Raw genomic sequence first — 18,392 nt, forward strand, 5'->3', positions numbered from 1 at the left:
AGAAGTTTGAATCCACCCAAAGTTCACATTCCCCAATGGTGAAGGCTGACCTCTGCCACTTAGAGCAGCCCTTTGCTGTGCCCTTCACAACAGTCTCAGGAGTAAGACCAACCTTAGGAAGAAAGGGATCATCATAGGGAATATGGCATAAATTAGCCCTTCCAGGGTAAGAGAAGTGTTTCTGTGTTGAACCAAAAGCCAACACAGAGCTGTCAGTCCCTACTGGGGATCCATCCTCTTGCCACAGTATGCAGCTGTCTGCTCTCTTCCACTCAGAAAAGCAGAAGGGAGCATATGGTTTTGTACATTTATCTTCTGTGGCATGACCTTTTTGCCTCTTTATAAGGGAAAAGGAATGTTGAGAAAATCCTACCTTTTTAGTGCTGTATTAATCACCGAGTGCAAATTTGCAATCAACTAAACTAAATACTTGAGTTTGATTTCTATTTAACAGAAATCTTAGCCCAGCAAATAGGATTTGTGATTATCACTTACATTTCCAGGGTACTATATTAAAATAACAGCTTTAAAGTATCTTTATAGAGTGCACTAGAAGCCCTCTCCTTCTATAGCAATCTATTTTTTCCATAAATAGGGGTATGAACTCATTGAAATAGATTTCATTAAAATGGATGTTTATTGATAAATATTACAGAACCAAATTACTATAGGAATAGCACACAGTAAAGCATGTATTACTTGACTATTAGTACAGTTTTGGGTAGCTAAAGTTTCCCAAACTGAAGCTTTTTAAAGCACAGTAGGTGCATTTTAATAGGTCATTAAAACATGGCATCTTGTGTCTTTCTGCAGTATATTACGGAGTGAAACAAGCTGCATTTCACTGAGAACATATCGACTGCTTTTGACCTAAAAAGTGGATGAGAGCGCTGTGTTCCATACATGTCGGGAGAACCTGCAAATTCTGGCATTTGTCCCTGATGACACAGAACTTCATGGAAAGTTGTGAGTCATGCGAGGTAGGAATCTGTTGCCTAAAAGACATTTTTGACTGCAGGCAGCCTGCGTGGTATCCAGCTGTCTCTCCAGAAGGTGCCAGACTCTTCTAGATCTTCCTTCATCTTCACTGTCATTTCTACACAGATGTCTTACATACTTTATATCATCTGATGGACTTCATATGCCTACTTGTTGGCATCTGAACAACTATCATTGCAACCTCTACCTCCCATAATAAACCAGCTAGACTAGCACATAAATACTTCAGCCATTAGCTAGGGATAGAGAGGCATTTGGATAAACAGGTGGATGGGTAAGCTGTCTCCAGACTTTCCATGGAGCTTTGCCATTGAGGTATTCTTGTTCTTCCAAGATGGTAGGAAATAAGTAACAGAGTTGCTCTTGGTGCAGTTGAGTCAGCTGAGCCAGCTGATGCACTTCTCACCAAGAGCTTCTGCTGCTTCAAAGACTAATTCCTGCAAGGCCTTCTCCCTGAGCTCTTTGGCTCTTCTTCAGAAGGGGCTGAACTAAGGACAATTGCCAATTAACACCTCACAAAGCTTGTCAAGTATCTCAAGTGTCCTCTCTGTGGATATCTAACAATGGCAGCAGTTTCAACCCAAACGTTGAGGTTTCCTCATCCAGTCATGATTCCGTCAGTCTTACCAGAGATCAGAATTACGCTGCTCAGAATTAAGTGCTGCAGACACTGGAAAGAAGGGAAAAACTAGTTATTAAGCCAGAACAGATTAATTTAGAAATGTTCTAAATGTGCCCATTACTCTATTGGTCTCAACACATATTTTTTTGGTTTAGTGTATAAACTTTTACATGTTTATATTTGTGTCTAGTACTTTATCAGATCTTAATGAGCATATAACAATAAATTATCCCAAACTTGTATGCTGTGATAACTTAAAAGTATGGCAAGGCTTTTGAGTTTTCTAGTGCATTAAAAAAAGATTACATTAGTGCTTCAAAAATAGAGTGAGGTAAATAAGCTCTGACAGTCTAAAGAAATGTTGGAAAGAATAGAATCTAGTTAGTAAAAGAGCATCTCTGTTTATTCAGAACAGAGTTTGATGTGCTAACTGTTAAACATTAATGTATTATCTTGATGGATTTTGTACCTACACACTTTAACATCACAGACAAAAAAGCTTTAAAAATAGCTCACTGTAATATGTGCTTCATTTATTAAAAATGTATGGGCAAAATAGATTGCATTTTTCATCGTCTTCACATTCTTGTCATTATTTTCACAGTGAAAATCACAAATTCTGTTTTGAAGCTGAAAATGAATTGCAGTTGTCATTAAATGTGGGTGTTTACAGATGTTATTAACTGACAAAATAGTACACTGTTCTCAGCAAGAGGATGCTTCATTTATACTCTAGAGAGCTAAAGCTACCCTAAGAGGGAGAGAAGAGTACTTAGCAGCTTTAGAGACATGAAGAACATGGCGCATGGACATTATCTGTTTCTTGCCTTTTTTTGTTAATAATATGCAATAGTTTTCACTGTGTTTCAAATTTTTTTTATCAAATTTTACCAATAACTTTGGCAGCCAAAACATGGTTCTGATCCGTCTGATTTTACAACAACTGTTATGAAGTCTTGGAAACTGGCAATATTCAAGGTAGATGATGAAATGAACAGCATCCAAAAGCTTCTACAGCCTGTGTCCCCCTTCTAATTCTGCTAGTGGCCTAACCCACAGACTCACAGAATCACAGTCACAAAATTTCCATCAGCTTTCATTAAATTCGGTAGGAGATTCAAACTCCATCCATTTTTCAGGATCAGGAAATTAATTTCTACCAGAAATATTATATGTAAAATATATCTTCTCTGAAAAAATCTTTCCTATTTAAGAAGTACTTTACTCCAGAATTTTTTAAACTGCTTTGCATTGATGGAAATCAGAATTAGCACTTTTTAATTATGATAGGAAACTGAAGGCAGGATTGGCCTGTAATTATCTTGCTCATTCCAAAATAATCTGAATCTTAATAACATACAATTGGCTGCTCTCTTTCAGGAATCAAAATACTGATGATTAAGACAGACATTCCAATAAAACAAGTATGTGTGTAGATTCTGGCAGGTAATAGAAGATGGGCAAAGTACAGAATGAACAATGCCTATATTTTATTTTCAAATTACGTGTTAAAGTTTTTCAAAAGGTTTCTGTTGTTTTAATAGGAAAATATAGAATGCTTCTTGTGGTCAAAACATTATCTTTTAATTCCCTAGTATGCAAATTTGTGTAGTAACATTACTTATCCTCTATACATTTCAGTAGCACCAAATAGCATTACTGTGACAAACACATGCACCGAGATGACCCTCACATTTTTTTCTAATATGTGGGGTTTTTTGTGTCTTACTACTTTTTGAAGGACAAATACAAAGGTAAAAAGTGGTCGATGTAAACATAACCAAGTTACTAAAAAAAAAAGGATACTGCAGCTGAGATGTATAGCTCATATCTGCACTGCTTCACACTGCAGAACCACTTTCCAGCATCATGGTGTTTTATAAATATGTGTTTGACAGCTCAGTAGCAAAGTATATTCCCACTCTGGGTGGAACATTGCAATTCTGCAGGATGTTGATTCATTGTGAGCTAGTCCAGTTGGCAAGTTAATTAATGTCAGTCAAAAAGAAGAGTTATAAATATCTCCATACACTATGCTCTTCCTTTTGCTTCTTCAGCCCTACTACATATGATGGTGTTGACCCAGGCATGATCATTAGGTTAGCTTGAATTGTGTCTTGCTTAAGTTGATCTTTTAAACAGTTAACCCTTGCTTTAACCCAGCAGCTCCTTACTGAAAGACACCTCAAAGCACAGCCCTTTGAGGCTCAGCAGGAGCTTACAGGCAGATGGTGAGAGCTTTTATGCTGGAAAATGCTTGAAAAAAGTCACAAAACAGAATGCTTAAACTAAGATTCCACCTTAGTCACACCATATTTCTTACAGGATTCTTCAACAATATTTTCCAAACTGGGGGTCTGCTGAACATTGTCAGGAAATGGGTCTACTGGGTTTGCAAAATGCTGGAACAAAGGTGATTGCACCAGAGTATTCTTCTCAGATAAGATGGCAGCAGCACCGTGCTCGTAGGGCTGGAGAGGGAGAAGCACTGCAGTCATGTTTGTGCAGGAGCACTGCAAACATCTATTTGCATTTGACATTTTGCAGGTCCCTGGTCCTTACAAACATCTGCAGACAACAATACATCATTCTGTGCCCCTGAGGGAGTAGGTACCAGCTGACAGCTCTATGACTGCACCCCTGAGCTCAGGGCTTTGATTCAGTTTTGCTGAAAGTGACCATTCCTACATCCTGAGAACTTCCATCAACAACAGTTTCCAGTGAGCTTCTTTAGCTGGGTTCTTTCAACTGAGACTTTCCTCTCCACAAATTGTTTTCCTCCTGGTGCCTCTCTCTTGCTTTAAGGGAAGATACCAAGTGCTGCTCATGTCACCATAAAACAGCCAGAGACATCTGGGCAAGGGATGCAGGTACGTGGTGAGAAAGACTTGTGCGTGGCCAGAGCATTTCCCATCAGGTGCCTTCCTGCTCTCTGTTTACTGCTGCTAATCCTTTCCTAGCAAGCCATCTCTGCCCCCACACTGACTTTAGGAGCTCAGGTGTTTATCACAGAGCACAGTGCTTATCACAGAGCACAGCCTCCCACTCTCTGGGCCAAGTTCAGGAAAGACAGACATTTCAATGCCTCAGCTTAATTACACACATTATTTATTGGCTCCCACATCTTTCCATTGATTGTTATGTCAGAACCTAATTTAACAGTAGTGGAGTGAGAAGGAACAGAGGGTACCCAGGGGCTTAAGGCACTTGCATTGTTTTCCTAAAATATCCTGAATCATGCTGATATTTTCTCTTCTCTCTAAGGAATTGGAGAATATACACTAAAATCAGAACTAAACATTTTGACACACAAAGTCAGGAGAGTTTTTCCATCAGCTTAATGCAGCATGATTAAACCATAGCTGGACAGCTGCTAACAGGGTAAAAAGCTGGCCATGTGTTAATACATTTTCATGACATCCAGATGTGTACATTTACAAGCCCAGGAAAGGGCAGCCTTGCTAATTTGAGTTGTAAAATGTCTTTTCTAAATTGACAGAAATGTTTCTCTGTCTGCTGCTCTTTTCTGTGTGGCAGATCCAGTCACTTGCCAGGAGGACATCTAGTCCTATACTCCACTGCTTATTGAAATACTTATGTATCATAATAAGTAGGGAAGAGCTTTCTCAGTAGACAAACATAATAAGTAGGAACATACAAGTCTAAAATCCAGATTCTAGGGAAAAGCCTAGTTTTCTTCTGAAGTGATCAGCACAGAGCAGCTGAAGTCAAATTATTAGAAATTTGAATGAATGAATGAAGAGTTTCTCTTGCTCTGGTTCTGCAACCCAGCCAGCATCTTATGGGGCATTAGATGCATGACCCTCCCACTGGAAAAAAAATCAGATTCTTCTATGTCCTGTATTAAGATTCTTTCATTTGTACATAGACTGCTGTATCATTTTTTGGTGCCTTACAGGAAGATGAGTCATTAGGAGAAATGCACATGGAGAAGGCTTGATGCTCTGGCATGAGGAGAATAGGAATAATGAATATGGGTGAGGACATGGGAGGAGAAGGCAGAAGAGATGACTAGAGAGTTGATATTGCCTACAACTGACAGCCTCAGAAAAACTAATTAGGGCTGAGGAAGCTGAAGAATTCCATATGAGAAAATGGAGTTTGAATATTAATAGGGTCTGTTCTATTATTTTTCAATTTTAAATCCATTCAATTTGAAGGGGCTTAAAGTTTGGGAAAACACATTTCCTTATTCTTGCGACGTGATGAACAATGCAAGGATTAGAAGGTAATAGTTTTTGCAAGGGTCCAAACCCATGTGTATACTGGGGTTAGCACATAGCTAATGCACAACTGAAGTTCTGCTTACATAATTCCCTCTTTAGGGGTTTCCATGAAATTTAATGGTAAACTGGGCTCTGTTTCTGAATAGGCTTGGCAATGTCACTCAGTATTTGCCATCAGACAAGGAAAAAAGCATTGTACACTGTCTTTTTCATTTGTTTTGCTATTACGCTCTTTTAAGAATGATTTGCCATTGCTGGGCTCTGTGATTCATTTGATTGTTTTCCCTCATTTCAAGATGAATCGTAGTTTTTAATCTGTTTGCTGTCATGTCTCATTTCACTGAAACACACATATTGCTCCTATTGCCATGCAAATAGGTGCCATATAAATAAAATGTATTATGATGATCATCAAAGTAAAAGAACCCATAGTCATCTGTTACAGAGTGTGCTCTTTGCCAGGCTCGGTGCTTGTGCTCACAGTCTCTCTCCCCGCTTCTGCTGGCAGAGCTCTGATGAGATGGCATTTCTGAGCTGTACCAGCTGAGAAGCATCAGGAAGACCAGAGTAAATGGAAGTAATGGGGCAGATTTACCACTGATACTTCCAGAGAATTACAACTTGCTTTCCTGAGGCACAAAACAGCAATGAGAATACAGCTGTGAGTTTTGAGCTCATCAGACCTCAGAGAATGGAGATAGCAGATTAGCATTTGGGAGAGAAGCCTCCCAGGAGCACCCGTAGCCACAGTCTGACAACTGTATTCCCCTGTCTGTCTCCTGCACTTACCTGCTGGATGCTCTCCTGCCTCAGCTACCTCCCTAAGGAGTAAAAGCAGCAAGTGCAAAGACACAAAAGCATCCCCCCATCTGCCTTTGCCCAGCTTTTCTTCAGGCAGGCAGTGCATGGAAGAGCACACATGGAAATATGGGAAGCAATTCCAGGGTAGGTACAGCTTGACAGGGCTATAGGTCCTCCCAGTCTTACTAACAACATTGCTGTAATGTAGTGAGGCTGTTTGTTTGAGTGTTTGAATTGTAAACTGAACTCCTGGAGATATAAATGTGACAGCCAGCCATCTCTTGCTTTGCTCAGGAGGATGAGAATGCCTGACATGTTCACTTCAGAATGACATCTGCTTGAAGATAAGAAACCTCAAGGAATGTATTTTGGAGTGCTGTCTGCATGGGTGCGTTGGGGAGGAGGAGGAAGAGCACTTCCTTACATTCTATTAATCAAGTTGTTATGCTATAAACCAGAATGTATTTTGTGCTAAATTTGGCCAAAAAATTAAATGTGTTTCCTGGACGCCTGGGTGGAAAGGGCTGATCTATATCAGTTCCAGGGGCTGATCTATATTGGCTCCAAACACACAGTGATTCATTATATTCTCTGGACTGCTGAGAGGGCCTCGTTAGCCTCCACTGGTTACATCTTGCTGCTGCTGCCGCTTTCTCTGCTGGCATGTAATGTACCTACGGGCACTAGATTTCTTAATTACTTGTGTTCTTACTGGAAGCCAAGACTAGCTTTTTATAATGGTCCTAAAGGAATAAATATATTCAGCCTGTTGAAGCTGAATGCTATCTGGATTCTTAAAGGTTTTCTTATAATTTATCCCAGCCACCAGCTGGGGTGTCGTGCAATCTGCTTTTATTGGATTTCTGATGACTACATGCAGGGTCCACGCCTGGGAGCTTGCACTTACATTACAGGGGTACCTCAGAGTGGAAAGAAAAGCCTGTCCAGCTGTAGGGCACAGGGAGAAGGAAACTGCCAGACTGCAGTAGCTCTCCATGACATGGAAATGTTTTTTTAAGGTTTAGGACAGGACATATGGAGGACTGTAAAGCCCAGTATATATTATACTGGGCAAGGGAGCATGGAAGGTGGGACAGCTGCTTAAGAAGGCAGACTTCATGTGATACAGTCTCAGGGGAATGGTTGACTCTGAAAGAGGAATTAGGAGCAGGTGGGGCAAGAGATGGTTGAGGTATCTGGAAAAAAGCAATGCTTGAGAATGTAGAGACTACAATGTATGCATGCAGTACCCTCTAACATTGACCTATGGAGACATACTCCACACCACAGTCTCCCCTTTCCTTGCAGGACTCTAACAGCTGCTGGTGGCAGTGTCAGGCAGAGAGAAAACTATCCTGAGTCCTGGCATAGTATCACATGTCGTGTCAGCAGCAGTGGCAACCGGTAACATGCAACGTGTTTGCAGAGTGAATGCAATGCGGAGAACTCACTTGAGCATACTGAAGGCTGACTAGAAGTGTATGGTGCAGATAAATCAGGAGACAAATGACCTCAAATACCTTTGTGGTAGTGCAAAGGGGCATGGGAAGCGGCACACTTGATGTGGGCCTGAAGAAAGCTGAGCCCAAAGGCACTGCAGTGTGGACACAACTGTATGAAGCCAATTGGCACAGTGAACTTGAGCCTCTGTGCTCGCTGCTCCAAGCAGCATGGCTGAGTCACTCCCTGCTGAGCTGCTCTCCCCACTAAGGCTGGCAGTCAGTAGTGCTGAGAGCTGGGTAAGAAACAACCCAACTCCTTCAGAATTTGGTTATGATGTCAGTACAACCTCACTTCTCCACCCTCACACCTCTGCAGCTCAAGGGTATCAAATTACCAACACTGAGATCCTCTGCTCTTTTGGTGTATTTCTGTTCTGGCAGAATCTGCTGAATCCTTGAAGAAACATCTTATGATAAGATACAGCAGGAATATTAGTGTATTTTTAATAGTGACAGCTTTTATTACCTAGCTGGCAAGTCATCCAAAACCACCTCTGTATTTGTGCAGGAGGGTCAGAGAAGAAAGCTGCCAACTGACTTCCTTGACAGCTCTGTTCTTAAATAACACGTTCCTGTGTCTGCCAATATCAGCCTTGTCCCAGTTTTTACAAGTGATCCTCTTTTCCATCCAGCTTTTCATAGCCACTGTCAAGGGTTGTTATAACTCCACTGGTTAACTTGTATCAGCTCCACAGCACCTGCTGCACTTTCCACCTTCCCTATCTCCATGCTCTGCCTCCCAGTGATCAGGGGGCAGTGACTTTTTGCGGCCAATCTCTGCTGAGCAGGGAAGGGACGTCCCCAGGAATGCCTGTCTTGCTGGAGTGGTGCTTGATTCATGCCAGGAGCATTCTGCAAATATACTGAATTTCATTGATTTGCCAAAGGAGAACAGTAGAAATAGTTGTGAACTTATCCTAATAACAGACCTTCCCCTCATAAGTAAAAACCAGGTCTTTTCTGTGAGAAATATCACTACTTGCTTTGATAGGACTTTTAAATATAACAAGACAACATTTGATGCAAGGTAAAATCTATCAGAGGACAAAAAAACAAGGGGTCTGGATGTATTGCTGATCTAGACAAACTGATGCTGACTCATTGCCAGCTCATGTGGAACACCATTATAAAAATTCACAATTTTAGTTGTTTTCTGGTTAAGTGAAAAGCCTGGAAGAGTTGTGCATGTTCACTGAAATGTACAATGTCGAGGGACAGATCAGCAGGCTCCCAGCTGCTGAGCACATGCAAAGCATTTATGCCGGTCTGAAGTAACACTTCCTGTCTCAGAAAAAACACCTTCCATGCTGCAGGAATTGTCTGGGGACTCACTTTCTCCGATTTGACTGTTTCTAATAAAAAGCGGTATTTTTCATTTTGGTTATCGAAGAATTGAAAGAAACATCAACAAGAAGTATTGAGATAGTCTCAGAAACAGCCCATGAGAAGGAAAGCTGACCAAGGAGGATTTATAGAAGTTGCCTGATACAGGCAACAAAATACCCCTGCAAATGTCTGTGCCACTTCAGAGCTGAGCCTCCAGAGCCAAATGCCTTGAGCTTGGTGGAACTGGATGGACTGTGAGGGCAAAGCTTGGGCTTGCTTTGGTGATTGGATTTTCCTGCCAGGAAACCAGGATGCTTCCTCCAAGCTGGAGGCAGAGGATGAGACAAAATTGCAGACAACTGTAGGTAAGCAGGGAATGTCAGGGAGTGAAAGTGCAGCAACAATAAATGTAAATGACTGTGTGGGTTGCACCTTCCAGCTACCTCAACTGCTGTGAAACATGGGATCTGTAGAAAAGATAAGGGGGTAAGGGAAACAGCCAGTTAGTCTTGGACTGAAAAATGGGGAAGAAGGGCCTTCCTCTGTCACTTCACAGAAAATCCTGCCTCTTGATGTAAGTGGTTATTTGACGGTGGAAGTGCCTTCCAACATTTCCATTTTATTATCTGTATGGCTGAAGAGTCTTTCTTACCTACAAATGTGGAAGAAGAAGGAGAAAATTTATCTGGAGTTGTTGAAGTTTTATTTACCACTGAATCTTACAGACAACTTCAAAACTGCTGTGTTCCGACTTCCATGACAACTTGCTCAAGAACTAGGATATCCATCATGAAATACATGCTCTAAAAAAAGTCCTCTGCAGAATTTCAGCTACTTTAGCTGAGCAATTCAGACTATCTATATCTCAGTAACATCTGGTATATGTATTTGTTGCTCAGCTTTGGTTTGTAAATATGTTTGCTCTTAGCAGCATTTGTTAATATAATTTTCTTTGCATGGGTGGATTATTTTTCACTGTGTAGCACAGTTAGGAATTTCTTATTTGTAACAACATATCTTAGCAGTTTTGTCAAAATACATACAATCATTAAAAGCTGATAGGTAACCGGTATTAAATTGCACTGGATATTGGTAAGCTCTAGATTTAAGTAATCCTGAGTAGAGGCTATTGATTTTACTGATCCGTGAATGTTGAGCGCTTCTGAGACCTGGGTCTGTAAAGTGGTGTTGTTTTCATTACTGTCCAAACTAATAGCCTTAATGCCGAAGAATTGTTCTTTCCTCTCTTCATGTTCTTACTGTGACTCTTACACCCCCTGCCAAAAGACTGGGGCAAATGACTGCAATTTCTAGCATATCAAAATTTAAAAATAGCATGATAAGACCAGTCTGTACATAATCTATCTTTATCACATCAGAGATTGAAACTTCCTGGCAATTTGAGGAAAAGCCATTAATACTCATAGCCTTTTATTAGCCAAGCCAGATTTGTTTTAATTTTCCTTTGGCAATAGCAGTAGCTCCTTGAGACAGCACAAGCAGCTACACCTGAGCAGAATCCAAAAAGGACACCTTGCCTCCACCACAGAAATGTTAACTCTTGCATAGTGGCTGTGAGAGCGCTCCCAGTGCTTTGGTGGCAGGGCAGTCCTCTGGACAGTCACACAGGCAAAACTGACTGTCACTCGCAGTACAACCCTTATTTTACTCAACATAACTCGGTGTGAAGATTCCCCTTACCTGCACCACATGCCATTGTTGAAAAGCTCCTCGTGCTTTTCAGAGGCAGATGTTCCTGGCTTATTCTGCTGGGAAAGAAGACACAGTGCAATCTCCAAATGCAGATTTTAGTGGTGCTATGAAATCAGGTATTTGTAGAGACATTGATAATATAATGAGGTAATAATTTGACTTAATTTGACTCAGATTAAACCCATTTCTAGACTAATAATTTTTGAAGTCCAAAGGGTGTCCCCCATAACATGATTTTTGTTCTGCTTCCCAAAGCTATGAGCTTGCAAAATCATTCAGGCCCTCCCTTTCTGAGTCAGTGCACCTGAACTGTTGGGTGATGGTGAGTCCCCTGACATTTTCCTTCTGAAGGTGATGGCAGAGCTACCTTTCTAGTCTTTTCCCCACCAACACCAACTATTTTTGTATTCTGTTCTCATCACAATTCTAGTGAGAATCGTGCTTTGCAGTCTAAACATAGGGGGAAATGCAGCACGTTTTTATTTTGTTCACAGTCCAACCACACATCTTAAAAACTTTGAGCATTTCATTTTGTTTGAAGCCAGCACATTAAGGTTCATTTATACTTACAAAGATATATATGTTGAAGCTGTTGTTGTTGAGAGCATCTGATTGTTATTCTTTGACAGAGCTATCACTAGAGGGTCCATTTTGAGCTCATTCATTGAAAGCTGTGGCAGCAACAGCAGCCAGCCTTAGCTCAGTTCTGCCTCCAGAGATTTGCGGAGAAGCTATTTGGAGTTTATCACACAGTTTTGCAAAACACTACAGCCTCGGCAAACTGTCATAAAGAGCCTCTCTTTCCAACTGGGCTCGTTTACAAGTAGTATTTTATTACTCTCTGCTCTGTTTTACCCTACAACTTGCAAAATCTTTCTTCACCTCTTCTACTCTGCTGATAGATTGAAAAATTTTGAAATATGACTCTGAAAAATGCTTGGTATTTTTAATGCATTTATAATTCAAGAGCTATACAGCTCTACTCCAAACAGAGCTCTTTGATGCTAAACTGTTCCTGAGCCCACTGGACAGGACCTGCAGCAGAGAGCCTTGTCCTGATCAGAGGCACTTCCCAAAGCCACTCTGAAGGCCTGTGACTAGTTCCCACCTATGACTGTGCCATTTGATGACAATCATTCATTTCCATCTGCTGTTTTCATAAGAAAATTTTTAACTGGAGCACCAAAAGCCATTGGTGTCTGAAAAGCAATGCGCTTTCATCCTGTCAGGAGGATATCCAAGCAAAACCATGAGGCTGATTTCACTCCTGTACGTTGCTCTGTGTACATTGGCTCTGCCACAAATCTGGCTCCCAGGAGAACTCCTCTTGGAGCCGGCCCAGCGGCTCCATACTCCCCTTTCCTCAGCATAATGTCACAAGGGGTTTGAGGGTGTTCTGGGTTAGAAGCTTAAATTTGGGGCTGTATCAGACTTGTCATCTTAATGACACTAATCTACGTCAATAGAAACCTAGTTGTGCCCAACCCACCAGCTCCTGGCACTCCAAGCAGCATTGCTGAATCTCACAGTTTTATCTCAGGGCACATAAACATTTGGTGCTTTTCCCAAAGTCTCAGCTCCTTGAGTCAAGTGATTATGTGCGCACACCAGCTTGTAAAGGTGAAGAGCCAAGTTCTTGCCACCACTGTGCCCTTTCCAGAAGAGCTAAAATGTCATGGGAAGAGAAGCAACACGCCCTATTTGACAGGTAAAATGTAGTGGATGATGTGGTCTTGCAAGCCAGGTGCACACTGCAAACGCATTGCTGAGGCTCTGAGGTACATACAGCAGGAGCAAGGGCACAAATGAAGGAGCTGGGTTTGTGCAGCTGCCTGACGCCCTGGGGATGCTACAATTTTAGTTCCATGTCTGATACAAGCACATCCCTCAACACTGTGTTTTCTGACTGGGAGAGGGAAGCATCTGCCACCTGAAAGTTGCTATTTTGCATGACTCCCTTCCAGCTCTTACAGTTAACTCCTGCTCTGTTTTTCTGTCTCATAATCCTCAGAGGCAGTGTGTCCTCACACACTTTTCTAGTCAAGAAGGAACTGTCTTCTTCCCATACATCAGTTTCATCAGTCATATGAATTCCATGTGAGACTTAAAAACCATTGGCCTGCATGGAATTCTTGTACCTATTAAGTGGCAGTAATTCAGGTGATTTTTCTCTTCCACTTCTTGTTCATCCGTATTAGTGGGTGACAGCCTGTAACAAATGCATGCATACATGGTAGATTTCATTAGCATAAATTACATCTCCTTCATGAGGTAATTAATACCAAACATTTCTGTCATTTCATAAGATCATAATTCTGAGAACTATTTTTTTAACACATGTAAACAATGATGATTTACAGCTTTGAAGATATGTGACTAAAACCTGCACCTTTTTTTTTTTCCCCCAAGACTTTCTGGTACTTAAAATAGTAACTCCTTTTAAAACCGTGTATTTGTGTCTCTGATGTCTATTGATATAGCACCAATTTCACAGTTGCCAGCAGTAAGTTTTCTGGGTGATCACACCAGGAGTTTCACTTCTCTTTTGATCAGAGTAACTCAATTTCCTTGTCCAGCCCAGCCTGTTCCTTCAAATTTTTGCATTCTCTTCCCAAGCAAAGTTTTATTTCCACACAGCCTGAAGAAGTTAGGTAGGTCTGCTCTTTCAAATCTCTTTTCTGACACAAGAAAAAAAAAGCTGAGAATATTATATCTGATTTAGAAAATATTGCATAGCCTCTGAAACCTACCATGTCATCCAAGAACCCCATTCCTGAGGGCTGCCAGGAGTTCAGCCATAACTGCAGTTAGCACTAGTATTAACCCGAATGGTTTGTGTCCCCTCTCCTCCCCTTCCCTCTTTGAAATTTCTGCCTAATGAGAAGTGAAACTGATGCTATTGCTTGCACTTGTGAGAGGAAGGACAGCCTTCCACACACTGCTGCCTGAAGCCCTGCACATTGCTGCCTGAAGCCCCATCCATCTGGACGTGTTTCTGGATGTTTTTCCTCCTAGCCTTACCAGACTGGGGCTGGCAGCGATGCAGTGTGGTGGTGCACACCCTCCTGCAGTACCCCTGTGCCATGAACCCTGTGGATGCAGCTCTCTTTAGCAGGGGTGCAAAAATCCTTAGTGGAGAGGTGGTGGGGACAGGAACCCCAGGTCCCTGGTGACCCCAAGCCTGTGTCACAAGCAAGGGCTGACAGGGGTCTCAGCTGGGGACTGGGGGTGCAGGTTAGCAGACACGATGCCCTCTGCCTCTTTCATGCAGAGTATTGAAGGGCTCATCATACAGCAGCTTTTGATCACTACCCCCTTTGGATGAGAGCCAGAAGCAATGACGTAGAGATGAAAGCTTCTGTATCCCAAAAGCAATCCCCTAAGCCATCCAAGTCCCTCTAAAGCTCTGACTATTTGCTAGCTGAATAGTTTTAGGTTGGTTATGTAGTACAGATAAGAGTGAAAACACTCCTGTAGAGAACAACAGCATTCTTTCTATTTTGGATGCTCTGTCTGTTTCCTTTACAAGTATTTGTTTGTTTGTTTGTGCTTGCTCTACCACTGATCTTTGAGAGATTCCTGCCCACTCTATTGTAAGGGGAATGTGGCTGGCTTAGCTTCTAAAAATGTGCTACCTCCTGTACCTCTTCTGTTAGTTCAAACAAAGAAGTCTTATTAGTATAAACTGTTCTATTCAAATTACATTTTTATGCTGCTTGAGTTTATGGACTTAAATTAGTTTTAATTCTTACACTGAAATAAGAAGTAAAATAAAGCTGAAAAGCATCCAGTGCTGCCAGGATCACATTTTTCAGCTGATATGCTATGTGGCTATTAAACATGCTTACATTTTTTTCCATAAATTGTCATTTCTCTTTCTCCCAAAGTCAATAGAGGAGTAGTATTATTCTTCTGCCTCTATAAAACTCATTGTGTTTCACTGTCTTTGGTGTAGGGGCTGAAGTCTGCAAAGCATTTACACATGTACAAAAAGATCCTCAGAACAACTCCCAAAAGCAGCTGATTAAAATCAGACTGATTTAAGAGGCAGAGAATATACTGATCTGCCTGATTTTAATCAGCCTGTTTCAGAAGATTGCTCTGACACTCCATGTTATTTTCAAATGCTTGATCCCTGTGCTACATGAATTTGCTATTACAGCAGGGTCACTAAAGTGCTGTCTCTGGTGAGAGCAATGGGAGTTTTGCTACTGACTTCAGTGGAATCAGGATTCACCAGTGATATAGCTGGAGGTTATCTGCTTTTGATTTGACTGCTGCAGTATTCCCCCATTTCTCATACCAAACATGGATATTTGCATGTATTTGCCATCTGTGGACATCACTGACTTTCACCAGATAACCCAATGCAAACATTAAGTTTAACAGTTTAATCATTACAAACAATATGTTTAAAATTATTCTACTAGTGAGGGCATAACATGCAAATATCTGTAACATGTCTGTTTTTTGAGCACATTAGTCTTTGTGAAAGGGTTTGATGATCTGTATAAAGGCCGTTAAAATCACTGTGCAGGATTTGAGTGAAGCAGAAGAACTCACAGATCTGGACTCTTATGCAATGATTTAAGTTTGCAGAACAAAAGGTACCCAGGAGACCTCTAGCAAAATTTCACTTTTTTTCCTAATCACAGATAGATTTAAGTAATATCACACTCCTTAGCACTCTCACCACCAGGCTACAATGTTTAAAATATGCCTCTTTCAATGCATGCCTAGAAACACGCCAATTCACTGCACGATTCACTAGAGAAAGGAACAACGCAGCTTGCTGCTAAATGTCTTTCTCTGATCTCAGTTGAATCAGACTGGTGTTGCATGCTGTGTAGCTGGTAGAACTGGTCTTATTTCCTGGTGTGATAGTTCAGGGACCTTAAAAAACAGTTCTATACTGAAAAGTGTATGAAGATGTAAATAATTTAATTTACAGTTTATATGTACAAGAATCATAAATAGAATTAAATTCATTAATAGAGTCATTTGGCTACATTCACAGCAATGTGCAAACCCACTAAGAGCCCCAAGTCAAATTCTAAATAGAAAGTTGAGGGTGGCTCTACATTTAATTTAAAAGCATTTTTTTTAACTAAAAGTCTAAGTGCATTGTGGGCGGTGTGCTTCTACTGCTGAATAATTTCAGAACGTCAGAGCCCTCAGCACTTCAAAAAAGGTGATCAGCGCCTCAAAGAACATGGACCTAACTCTAACTAGCAAGAGAGTTTTTATCATTTAATGTTAATGAAACCCAAATTTCCAGTAAATACTGAACATGCTAATGAAATTCATTTTGGTGATAGTAGACTTATGCTCTATTTATTATTTTTATTCAAACAATTGTAATTATCTAAAGAGAAATGGAGATTCATACACAAGTTATTAGTTTAAGCTGTTAAATAAAACCTTAAGAACTCTGTAAATCTCTTTGAAATTTCATTTAAGTTTATATTCCTATCAAGGAAAGTATTTTAATGAGGAAGTAAGAGTGTATGTCAAATCTGAAGTTTTAATTGAGTTTGTTGACAATACCCTAATAGCAGTAGCAGAGTGCAAGCAAGGATTTTGAAACAAAGACAATGAGTCAGCCAGCTGATGAATGGCATCTTATATGCAATTGAATATATAATCATATAGAATATTTCTTCCTAGCTTCTGTTAACAAGAAGGTGTGTGAGAGTGTGCATATGAGTAATGTCAGCTTGACACTGAGACTCTGGAATCTGTATCCACAGCTGAACAAGTCTGGATGGTGTTGTGGTCCTGATTCAACTCTCACTAATATATTTTTATCAACAGTTGGTAGTAGACAGAGGGATTGTTTAGTTCAAGCTGCACCTATGGAGATAGCAAGAAGTTGTGGTGGAGATTCCAACTGCCTGTGCTCCAGTGCCTAAAGAGCAGTTTCTCCAGATACTCATGTTCCCAAACTCACACTCACCTGCTCTATACCCCAAGGTCAGAGGCTGCTTTTGACAACATTTGCTTTAACTGTTTATTCAGGATTTTTTTTACATCTGCCAAATCAAATGAGCACATTAGCAAGTGACCTGATCACCAGCTAGGAGGGCATGATGCCAGTGCAGTAAGGTACAAAACTTAAAGTGCTACTCGGCACAACCAGGTGTGCTCCTCTCATCACCCAGAAGAAAGAAATCTGAAAAACATGACACATAATCTCTGACTTTAGTCAGTGATACTTCTCATGTACACACAGCCAGGATCAAAATAAATTACTGGAAATACCAAACTGTTTACAAATATAAACACTACTACTAACCGGTTGACTTACAGCTCAGTCAAAGAGCAACCACAGTTTCCTTGAAATTCCAAGTCTTATGTAAAATATGAGCTGCTTCTGGCTTCAGAGTAAATATGTGCTTTTGTTATCAAGCACCTGACATTTGCAGGATAAATCCTGTGTGAATTTTAAAATAGAGAATGAAAGTGAAAATCCTTCTCATTTGATGAAAGGTAAACTGAGTAGTTCCTGGGAAGAGCACAATTTTCTGCTCCTGAAAAGAAGCGCCTGGGTATTGTCAGGGCAACTTAATTGTCCGTTTCTAGCAGATAGCAAGAAATAAACACTACCGAGCTCTGTTTGTGCCACCAATGTAGATCACAAATCTTTCCCATAGAATTGGATATTGCTGAGATAACTCAGAAACAGACTTTACTATAGGAGGAAATAAAATATCACATTGAAAACTTCCCTATCTACACAACAAGATAACTGTGAAGGAATGAAAAATAGCAATTTCCCAATTAATTTGATAATAAAATCAAAACTGCAATGTTTACTTCAATCATTTTGTATTCCTGTCGTGAGAGATAGAAAATGTTTCTTGTTAAACAGATATATATAATATGAGAACTTCAGAGCTTCAGAGACTGTTTTGAATATCTCATAAATTTTACCTCATTGATCACTGTGGTTCAAAACCATTGCCCATTCTTGGCACAACAGAAGGAATGAGTGTCTGAAATTGCATTTCTGTGGTCTGGGGGGATAATGACCTTCAGAAGAAAAATGTTAGCAGTTTCCTCACTATATGACTCCACCAGAGTTAATCCGGCAGAGGATGTGGCCATTTTTTCTCAGAAAAAAAAGATTAATTTCTGTAGAGAAATTCCTACCGCACACAAGACACCATATTTTTAGGACAT

At 40.6% G+C, this 18,392-nt stretch overlaps 1 long non-coding RNA gene across 1 annotated transcript; it reads right to left on the reverse strand.

The window, feature by feature from the left end:
* Positions 1-614: 614 nt before the first annotated feature.
* LOC116444293 lies at positions 615-11,525 on the reverse strand. Its single transcript, XR_004240265.1, has 2 exons — positions 11,199-11,525; positions 615-1,669 (listed from the first exon to the last, which is right to left on the reverse strand). It is a non-coding gene; the product is annotated as an uncharacterized LOC116444293 (long non-coding RNA).
* Positions 11,526-18,392: the final 6,867 nt, after the last annotated feature.

Source organism: Corvus moneduloides, chromosome 1 (assembly GCF_009650955.1).
Source record: "Corvus moneduloides isolate bCorMon1 chromosome 1, bCorMon1.pri, whole genome shotgun sequence".
In the NCBI taxonomy this organism is placed as follows: Eukaryota; Metazoa; Chordata; class Aves; order Passeriformes; family Corvidae; genus Corvus; species Corvus moneduloides.